The sequence below is a fragment of the Akebia trifoliata genome, chromosome 14, assembly GCF_017979445.1.
Source record: "Akebia trifoliata isolate Shusen 1 chromosome 14, ASM1797944v1, whole genome shotgun sequence".
NCBI classification, from domain to species: Eukaryota; Viridiplantae; Streptophyta; class Magnoliopsida; order Ranunculales; family Lardizabalaceae; genus Akebia; species Akebia trifoliata.
The window spans coordinates 34182548-34192693 of NC_141388.1; the positions used below are offsets into that span (position 1 = coordinate 34182548).

Here is a 10146-nt window from a genome sequence, read left to right on the forward strand (position 1 = left end):
TTGGTCATTTCAAGAAAGATTGTCCGAAGTACAAGGATGCAATGGACATCTCCATGATTGTATTTGAAGTAATGTTGATAGGGTCAAACACAAACAAGTGATATCTTGAATCGGGGGCTACAAGGCATATCACAAACATCAATAATTATTTCGTCAACATAGAAGCCATAATTCTGAGGGAACATCACATTTATATGGTAATACCAAATATTGTGATGTGTTGGGCAAAGACACATGTAAAGTTAATATTGCCGGAGTAGAGGTTACTCTCAATGATGTTTTGTTTGCACCCAGTATTCGTAAAATCTTATTTCAATTGCTATATTGGATAAGACTGGTTTCTCTATTCATTTTATGTCGAGTGGTGTAATTATGAAAAACAATGGTGTCCAAATTATTAGAGGAGAGTTATTAGAAAATTTGCATTTAATTGAAAATATTAATAAAATTGTTATTTTAAATTACTCTTTTGTCTCTAATAATATTAGTTTGAATAATTCTCATATTTGACACTTAAAATTATGACACATCAATTACTACAAAATATGAAGGAGGTTTTTGAAGTGGTTTTAAACTGCCATCAATTTCATGAAAACTGCCTCAAATATATATAAGGGCGGTTTAGTCAAACGCCCATTATAGTGGCGTCGCCAATTACTTTTAGCGGCCAAGTAACAGGGGTTTCAAAATCGCCTTTAGTAAAAGCAATTTAAGGGCGATTTTAAAACTGCCTCTAAATAATGTGATTTAAGGGTGATTTTTATACTTTTAGAAGTTATTTGAAAACTGCATAATGGCAATTTAAGAGCGGTTGTTATATTTTTATAGGCTATTTGAAAATCACCTCGAATTAATTTCTATAATTATGTAGATGAACTATACCCGACGGATTAAAACCGCCCCCTAGTAACAATTTTTTTTTTAAATAAATATTATTTTAGGCGGTTCAAAATCGCATCTAATGTTGTAAAATTTTTTTATTAACATTTTCGATTCAAAATAAAACTTACAATTATATAAAGAAAAATAGCTCTATTGGCACCTCACATTTTATTTATTATACTTTAATTAATTATCACACCATAATTAGAATAAAACATAACATTCACATTACAAAACATACAAGGGTTAGTTCTTATAATGACAAACCAAGTACTAATTGAAACACTAACATTGTAAATAAAAAAATAAAAAATCAGCTACTCAAATGTGGTCCTCCAACATTGTTGTACTCCCATACTTAATTATGAATATCATAATGCATTACCTGCAATCAGTAAAAATTCATAGAAACATAATCAACATCTAAACAAATACTATAAAAGCCATGTAAAATATCTGATATGTGAGCATAAGGTTGCAATGCAAATCAATTCCTATTAGAGTAATAATTTTCAATAAAGAAACACATGCAAATCAAATAAAGAGTTAATGTAGACTCATCAAGTCATGAGTACACATCTATCCAAAATGCATTCAACACATGGATCAAGTACAAACACATATGCCTAAATTTTCTTGTAAATATATAAGACTAAATGCATGCATGTAAAATTTACAGTTTCAAGGAATGGATGCATACTACATAAATTCCTTCAAAATTTACCATGGAAAATAGAAAGCATGAAAGGTCAACAAATTAGAAGTGGTAAGGTAATACTGCAACTCACCCAATGTCATTTCTTGAGCATAACATACATACTTCTTATCATTGGTTAGCATTGTCAAAATCTGTAGCAAACAAATATAAATCTTAATAATTGAATAAGAATAGAAAACCGTTTCAAAGTGTAAATTTTAAATAAAATTTAAAACTTATACAAACTGATAGTATACGTAAAATTTTGATGATTATAATAGGAAACTTGTGGATTGGTGCCTTACCTAAACGTCAAGATTGAACTTGCCAAGAAAGGCACCAATAGGCAGTCTAAACTGGTTGAAACCTATAATAAAAAAAGGGACTCATGAACTCTGCATGTTGTCATTAAACCAATTTTGCATAAAGCTGGTGTCATTGCTTTAATTTAATTTTTGTTTAGAGATACTAGAAAAGTGATCTTATATATAATAAGAGAATAAATATATGTAGATTGAGTGGCTTGGAGATTACATGATTATATAGAAAAATAAAATAAAACAAAGAAAAAACTTCAACATTGTCAATGGGGATAATTGTAACTGAATTTTGAATAGCTTCTGATGGGTTTTATAGAATTTTAAAAGGAGTCAATTTTTTTTTGATACTCAGACTTCTCTCCCAATGTATCTCCCCCATGTTCTGACATGTGTCTTTTAACACGATTTTATACGTTTGAGCTCCTTAAGCATGCAACAAGTGACCAACAAATGATTTGTTTCAACATATTTGCTAATTGTTTTGTAACGTCATCTCTATTCATGAGTAAGAAAAACAATAGGAATTATTTAGCTGATTACCAATGCTCTTAGATATCCATACGAAACAAAGCAAACAAATTGGCATCTAACAAGCAAGCAAACGGTATAGCTTTTGTGACTTCTAACAAGTGTTTAGTTAAGGATAAAACCTTTGAAGAATTAGAAAAAGAAAATTCATACTGACCATCCCAGCATCTATAAGAGACAACATAGCCCATGCTGTATGAACTAAATTTGATCGATTGCACTACAAAATATGATGATTTTGGAGGTAGTTTTAAACTGCCTCCAAAATCATGAAAAACGCCTCCAAAAGGTTTAAGGGTAGTTTAACAAAACGCCCACTATAGTGGTGTTGCTAATAACTTATAGAGGCCAAGTGAAGGCGGTTTTAAAACCACCTCTAATTCTATACATTTAACGACAATTTTAAAACCACCTCTAATGTATATGATTTATAGGTGGATGTAATACTTTTAGAGGTGGTTTATAACTGCATATAATTGTGTTTTTAAAATAAAAAAAAAAGATACCCATGTTATTTTAATGAAATGACTATGATTTTAGGCAGGTTCAAAATTGCCTATAATATTGTTAGAAAATTTTAATAAATTTTCATTTAAAAAAAAAAACCCTTGCACATATATAATGAAAGAGAGCTGCTATTGACACCCCAAATTTATTTTATCACACATCAATTTCTTAAGAAATGCTATTGGCACATCACATTTTACTTATTAAACTTCAATTTCTTCAATTAATTATCACACCATAAATAGAATAAAACACAATATTCACACTACAAAACATTATCACACTCTTTTCAAACAATTTCACAGAAAAGCATATGAAAAAATAATATTCAACAAACAAAAACAATTTTTAATGCCTCCCCAACCTAGAATCTTAAACCTCTTACCTTAAAATTCCAAGGATCTTTACTTCCACCTAAATACAAGCTATTTAGAATGATTGAGGTTTACAAAACTTGCACAATTCCAAGCATTATTTGTGCCTAAAGAAACATCTGAAAATTTTTAAAATAGTGATTTAATGCTCTCTTAATATCTGGAAAATATATGAAAACAAAAAAAGATTGAATCGTCACTTAGAACAAAGAATATAGTTCAATGGCAAGAAAATATCAATGCATGTATGAAGTAGTTTAGAACCTTTCAAAATGGAGAACTCCATGTGCCTCATTTGACCTATGCAAAGCAGCCCATGCTAATTGAACAAAAATGCACCCAAGATAAGTTGTAAGAAAATAGAAAATATACAAAAATGCATCATCTCAATCAGTTGTGAAAATTACAATTAAAATTTCTGAATTTGTGCTTGACACCATAAGATCTATGGTTCTTTGTGATATTTTTCTTTACTTCCATTGGATTGTCCAAGAGACACACACACACACACACACACACATTTTTTGTGAATATTTGAGATACCCTATGTTTTCAAACTGATCACATTCCCCTTTGACATTGGTCTACTATGACAGACTACGAGAAAATTACATAAATGCCCTCATTCTCAACCTCTAGCGGAAAAACCTTGATTTTTCTCACAAAAATCCATCTTCTTCACACTCTTCAACCTCTAGGATAAATTATTTGTAACTTATTTGACCATGTCTTCGACCTATTGTATGAATCCTTGAATTTTCTACTCAACAAGCAATCGTTTTATACTTTTCAAAAATTCCCATCAAGTTTGTTTGAAGAGGGGTAGGTGCAATTCCAATTCAATGGTATTGAAATTTTTTTTAGCAATAATTAAATCTGGGTCCATGTAATTAAATAAATTAGAAAACTCTGCAAATTAGTAAACTCAGTGTTGAGGTCTGAAAGGCAATGACAGAGAGAAAATCGTCGGAGACTTTTCTGGAGAAGAGAAGAGAAGAAGAGGCTAGAGAATTCAGAGAGTCCCTTGCCCACTTTGGCTCGCCTACACACCACCCCACTTAACAAAGGTCGAGTCCCCATTTTATAGCATTCTCTGAGGATCCACAGATAATGAAATTGTAGTTACATACCATGATACCAAGTGAGAAAAAACTAGCTGAACCATATACATATGCAACAACTTTCTTAACTTTTTAAAACTCAATATTCACAGAAAAATGATTCAAAGAGAGGATATAATTGCCAACAGTCCATGATTCATAAACATGCCAGATCAAGTATATGAATACATGAGAAGAGTCCAATGAACATGACCATTAGTAACCATGATACAAAATTGGGACACAAAATTCCACAAATGTAAAGTACATAAATCATCTGGTCACCATGATATTGGACGTGAAATAACACAAGAGGTGCTCATTATGAACAACCATTGACTGTTGCAGGGAAAAAATAATTTATATTTACCAAACTAGTTGGAAGAAAATTACATTTCAGCAAAAGCTATAAGTGCAGTGGAAAGAAAAATCATAGCTCCCAATACTAATAGCAATGAGGACAAAAAATTCTTCAATTCCCAAGCCCATGTTCTTTTGTACTAGAAGAACGGATGGGAATGCACTCCTTATATCAATAAAAAACCACTTCATAACACATTAGAACTCATTAAGATCAAGTTTTCTCAGTGAGAAGAAAATGAAGGAAACTCCAATGTTTGAGTTCTAATAGATCTTATTTCACAGGTATGGGATAATAAAATTAAAATGCCCTCAAAAGCAAAAGATGGACACTATAACAATAAAGATTGAATTAGATTGGAATCATCAACTATATTAGTGACATTAAAATAGAGAACCCATAGTTCACCAGACCCCAAAACAAAAGAAAAATATAAAATCCACTAATCAGCTTGCTTCACTTCATATTACTACCCACATTGAACTTAACCATAGTAAACTAATACTATTAATACTAAATACGGAAAACCACAATCCTGGGAAAAATCCAACTATCAAAGGATCTTGACTCAAATATTCAAAAAGCGAGCAAATTCTACAAGCAATGATAAAGACGCCCCAAAATAATAAACAAATAGAAACTAAAATCACATAAACATTATTCATCATAACATGGAGGAGTATGCCTAAATCTCCCAAAAGAATATGATTAATAACATGGTTTTTCAAGTACAATCTAATGGGATCCATGTTTTTGACCCGGGAGACCTATTTGTTGGGGCTTACCAGAAGGCAGGTCCAATGAAGCTTAGGTCTGTGTCATGTATGGTATGTCAGATGGGACAATTTCTACACACTTCACTTCCTACTCAAGTATTAAGAATAGTTGCACTTCATTTAAAACGATCTTCGGTCAACAAACTATGATAAAACCTTAATGAAGTGCAATGGCATCAATACCAAGTGCCAATAAACTATGATAGTACCTTACGAATATGTATAGCTTAGATATGTCAATTGCCGTTAAGGAAACAAGCTCCAAAAGTTTCTCAGGAGTGGAAACAAGGAACTCAGGCTCACAACTCTTTAACCTGAATGAGGAATAAAAAATAGTTGTAGTGAGAGAACAGAAGAAAAGGAGAATAAAGGTAGAAGAAGAAACTCCAGCACTGATCTTTTAGCTTGGCAGTCATCTGCAACACATGCCTGAAAGAAATGCCATACATACATATATAGTATATATGTAAATACATGTATCTTTCCCTATGTTTCTCTATAAAGGAACTGACACTAAAATGGAGAAGCGAGAAAGAGTTAGATATATATATTCTAACTTTTATAGACATTACTAAAACTTCATACTTGCCTCCAAGTAAAAGACGAGGTTACTCATCATTCATGAAGTATTTCTAGAATTATCCAAGGTATGAATCGAACAAGTATATCAAACTCATTACTATGGCTGAGTAATAAAAATTTTAAAATCCAAACATCTATACAACATACCTATTGTTATTAATAAGATTAATGAGAATAGAAATTATCATCACATCTAATAAAATGAAAATTATAGAAGTACCCCACAAATTAATAAAGGCAACCCACATAGTCAAGTTATTTGGTCTTAGAAGGTCCTAGACTTTGAAAATTCTTGTGAGGGGCAAGTGCCTCCACTTTAAATCTTCCCCTGACAGTGACATAGTCTTGGTAAAAGATGGAGGGATTAAGGGAACTTTGTGGGTTATTTTCATAAACTACTTTATACAGACTACGCAAGAGGCTTAGAACTAGTAGGAGATAATTGGAATACCATGGAGCATACACCATTTGGTAGAATTAGGATACCGTAAGTGAAAGCAACTCTAACATCGAGGAAGTTAGGTGGGATTTCAACAACCAAAATATAACCGGCATATTTGGCCAGACATGAAATCTGATGTTATGGCTACATTTATATGATGAAAGTGGGCAATTTGATGGTATAGTACTCTAGAACATAGTAACCAATTACAAATCCAGCAATTATTCATTTATTCGGTGACTGAAATTAAGGAAATGAAAATTTCATTCGCAAATATGGATATTAAATACTACTATATTCCATTACCATAAGAAATCAAATAGGAATAAATCAAGAAATGTATTCAACACTATGTAGGCCTATGCCCAAAGTAAAACTAATTGTAAAACAATATAATTAAGAGTTCAAAAAAACAATTTCAATTCACGCAATAAAACCATTGCACTGTTATGAGAAGATGAGAACCTATAACAAATGGAAGGACGCAGTTCAAGTCTTCAAGAAATAAGACAACGTTCACAATTCCCAAAACCATTACTACAAGAGGATCCTACCTACAGTTATCTGCAGTAAGGTTAGAGAGATCAAAAGAAATTATAACCATGCTTGTCCTCTTATTCATTTCCTACTACATCATTGTTAGGCATAAAAGCAAATCCAAGTGGCAAAACCTAATCGATGAATTAAAGAACCTAAGCGCACGTGCATAAGAGAATTATGTGAAAAGGAGAAAGATTAAGGCTTAGGAATAACACCTTTGCTGATTCAGTAGGAACCGTCCCATCCCCATCCATATAAGAGTATTCAGGCTGAAGAAAAGACCATGAATGGAGAAAGGAAAGGTAAGCATTTTTACACATTTAGGAAAGAGCAATGCTTGTTGATGATGCTAATGTGGAAAATTATTGTTTTTTTGGATTATAATTAAAATTAGGAAGGTTTCTTAATTGTATTTAGTGTAAAACTTTCAAGTTTCAACCTTGGGTTTCGAAATGAGAAGGGGTGATTGTATATTATTTTTATTTGTTGAACCATAAACTTGTTAAGCTTTGTTGGGAAATTTTATAATTGCAAATAAATAATGAATATATATTTCTGAAGGACCTACATGTGGTTTAGAGCTGTTAGTCTCTTACTTTTCATTAAACCCATCTGGTAAGCCATTTTGCTTATTTAACTTTTTATTAGATGAAGCTGGTAAAATCAAGGTAGGCTTTATCAGAGGAAATAATTTTGGTTATTTTAATTTTATCATCCTTATATCTTTCATGAATAAGTGTGTTAAGAAGAGAAAATTAGCATTTTGAAGCATTTGAAGAACATAAGATATATAAATTTTAGAGTTCTCATTCTTAATGAAGATTTTATGGTAAGAACTAATGAGCAAATGATTAAGGTTTGAGATTTGAGCTGCCGTCTTACAATTTTCCCCTTAGAGGTGGTGAAGGTCCTCACCTACTAGACAATCATTTTGTGTATGTATATACTAGAAAAGCTAGCTTGATTCCGATGTGAAGTCCCTAAACTAAAAGGTAGACATGATGAAAAAACAAATGTATATGATGAGTAAAAGATAATTTTGAATTACTAGTTAACAATCAGTTGAATCCCAGCCAAGAACAGAGCATAGTTAAAGGAAAATCCAAACCAATTTCAGAATAAAAAACATATTTTCTTACCCCATATAAGAAAATATGTTTTTTATTTTCACATATTTTGAATTTCTAGTTAACAATCAATTGAATCCTAGCCAAGAATAGAGAGCATGGTTGAATTACTAGTTAGCAATCATATTTTCTTTCTCCATTCATGATATTTTCTTCAGCCCAAATACTCTAATGGGGATGACATGGTTCCTACTGAATCACCAAAGGTGCTATTTCTAAGCCTTAATCTCTCTCTTTTTTCACATAATTCTGTTTATGGAAGTAATTCAGGATTCAAGGTGAGTCAGAATTCATATTCAAACTAAATGAGGAACATGAAGTAAAAAATCACAAATAACAAACTAAACGAGGAATATGAAGAACAACACCTTCGATTTTTCTTCAAAAAATAGCACAAATTACCTTACAAATTATGTCAAAAACAACACGAAAAGGGAAAACCATAACACAAAACTTCATACATTTTCACAATAGACGATCAAACAGAAGCAAATAAAAAATTATATAAAAAAAATTAAAATGAAAAATAGAACAAGAAAGGGTCTGAGAAGAAGGGCACCTACTTACATGATATATATAGAGAGAGCAGTAGAACGAAAGTTTAGGAGATTTGGTAATCTGGAATCAACCAAATATTGTAAATCAAATTTTTTAAAAAATAAAAAAAAATTAAATTAAATTTGAATCAGCATTGTACCCTAGTGATAAATAAATAAAACATTCAAAACCAATTGTATTGCAAGGAATTGATACAGAGAAAAGGACAAAAACTAACTTACCCGTTCCAACTCTCAACAGATTTGAGTTTTGAACAAAAACCTTTTTTTTTTTTCCTTTTTCTTCTTCAACCTTTAGAAATCATGATAGAGTGAGATCGTTAGAAAATGGGATGGAGATATATAGTGGGAGTGGAAGAGAGGGAGAGAGAGGAGAAGAGAGGAAACAAAAAAATTATTGCCAAATAGGAGATTGCGAAGTCGCCAAATTGAAAATGCCTCAATTCTTCATCTCTTTAATGGCATTTTGGAAGAAGGAGCCTTGATTTAGGGTTTGTTGTAGTGGTTCACAAAATGGCAATAGATTTTCACCATTAAAATCCATTCAAAGGAGCCTCATTTCTTCCTTATCGCCTATCTCGACGCTTAAGGAAAAGTGCTTCAGATTTTTGCCATTAAAATGCCCTCTTTAAGCCTCGTTTCTTCTTTCTTCATAGGCGTTTCCAACAGAAACACCTCCCTTTGATCTATTGAAAAAGGTGCTCCTTGTTCTTCAATGGCATTTCCAACGAAACTGCCTCTAAAAGTCCCATTTCATTTTGCATATCTCAACTCTTTAAGAAAACCGCCCAAAAATAAAGCCTCTAAAAGCCCTCGATTTTGTAGTGTTGCCCTCTAAATTTGTATACACTTGCTTGAACAAACAAACAAAGCAATGCCTATTAAACGGGAAGTAATAAAGATAAGTTTGTTCCTTTCTAAATCAAATTCAAAAGGCTTCCATGGAACACTCATCCTCTGAAATAAATTCAGCAATGTTGGATTCACCACGTGAAAACTGGAAAATTCAACAACAAAAAAATTGATGGGCCAAGGCCCATGGATTTTAGAAATTGAATTTTGACGATCTAGGACCGTCGAAATTCTCGATGTTCTCATCCTCATTAATTTGATAGTTTGGGCCTGTTGTAAATAAAAATTTGACAATGAAAAATTTGATGCCAATTCGACCCCTTTGTTCGTCGAATTTTATGAAATTTGATGGCCCTGGGCAATCAAATTTGGGCTTTTTTCACATTGTGTTTACATCTTCAACTTGTAGAGCTTGAAATAATTGTGAAGGATAAAGACAGGACAAAGAAATCGGTTATATCCATGGTTTTAAAACTCAGCCAAGTTGGAGTTATCCGATGA

The 10146-nt window shown here is 32.0% G+C and overlaps 1 long non-coding RNA gene across 3 annotated transcripts; it reads right to left on the reverse strand.

The window, feature by feature from the left end:
• Nucleotides 1–862: 862 nt before the first annotated feature.
• On the reverse strand, nucleotides 863–9767 carry LOC147386910 (uncharacterized). Of its 3 annotated transcripts, none has more exons than XR_015172295.1 (9): nucleotides 9016–9767; nucleotides 8804–8854; nucleotides 7325–7378; nucleotides 5755–5859; nucleotides 3573–4401; nucleotides 3320–3427; nucleotides 1885–1946; nucleotides 1671–1731; nucleotides 863–1267 (listed from the first exon to the last, which is right to left on the reverse strand). It is a non-coding gene; the product is annotated as an uncharacterized LOC147386910 (long non-coding RNA). The 3 variants fall into 3 exon arrangements; XR_015172296.1 differs by having other exon boundaries at nucleotides 7035–7378; XR_015172297.1 differs by lacking the exon at nucleotides 7325–7378.
• Nucleotides 9768–10146: the final 379 nt, after the last annotated feature.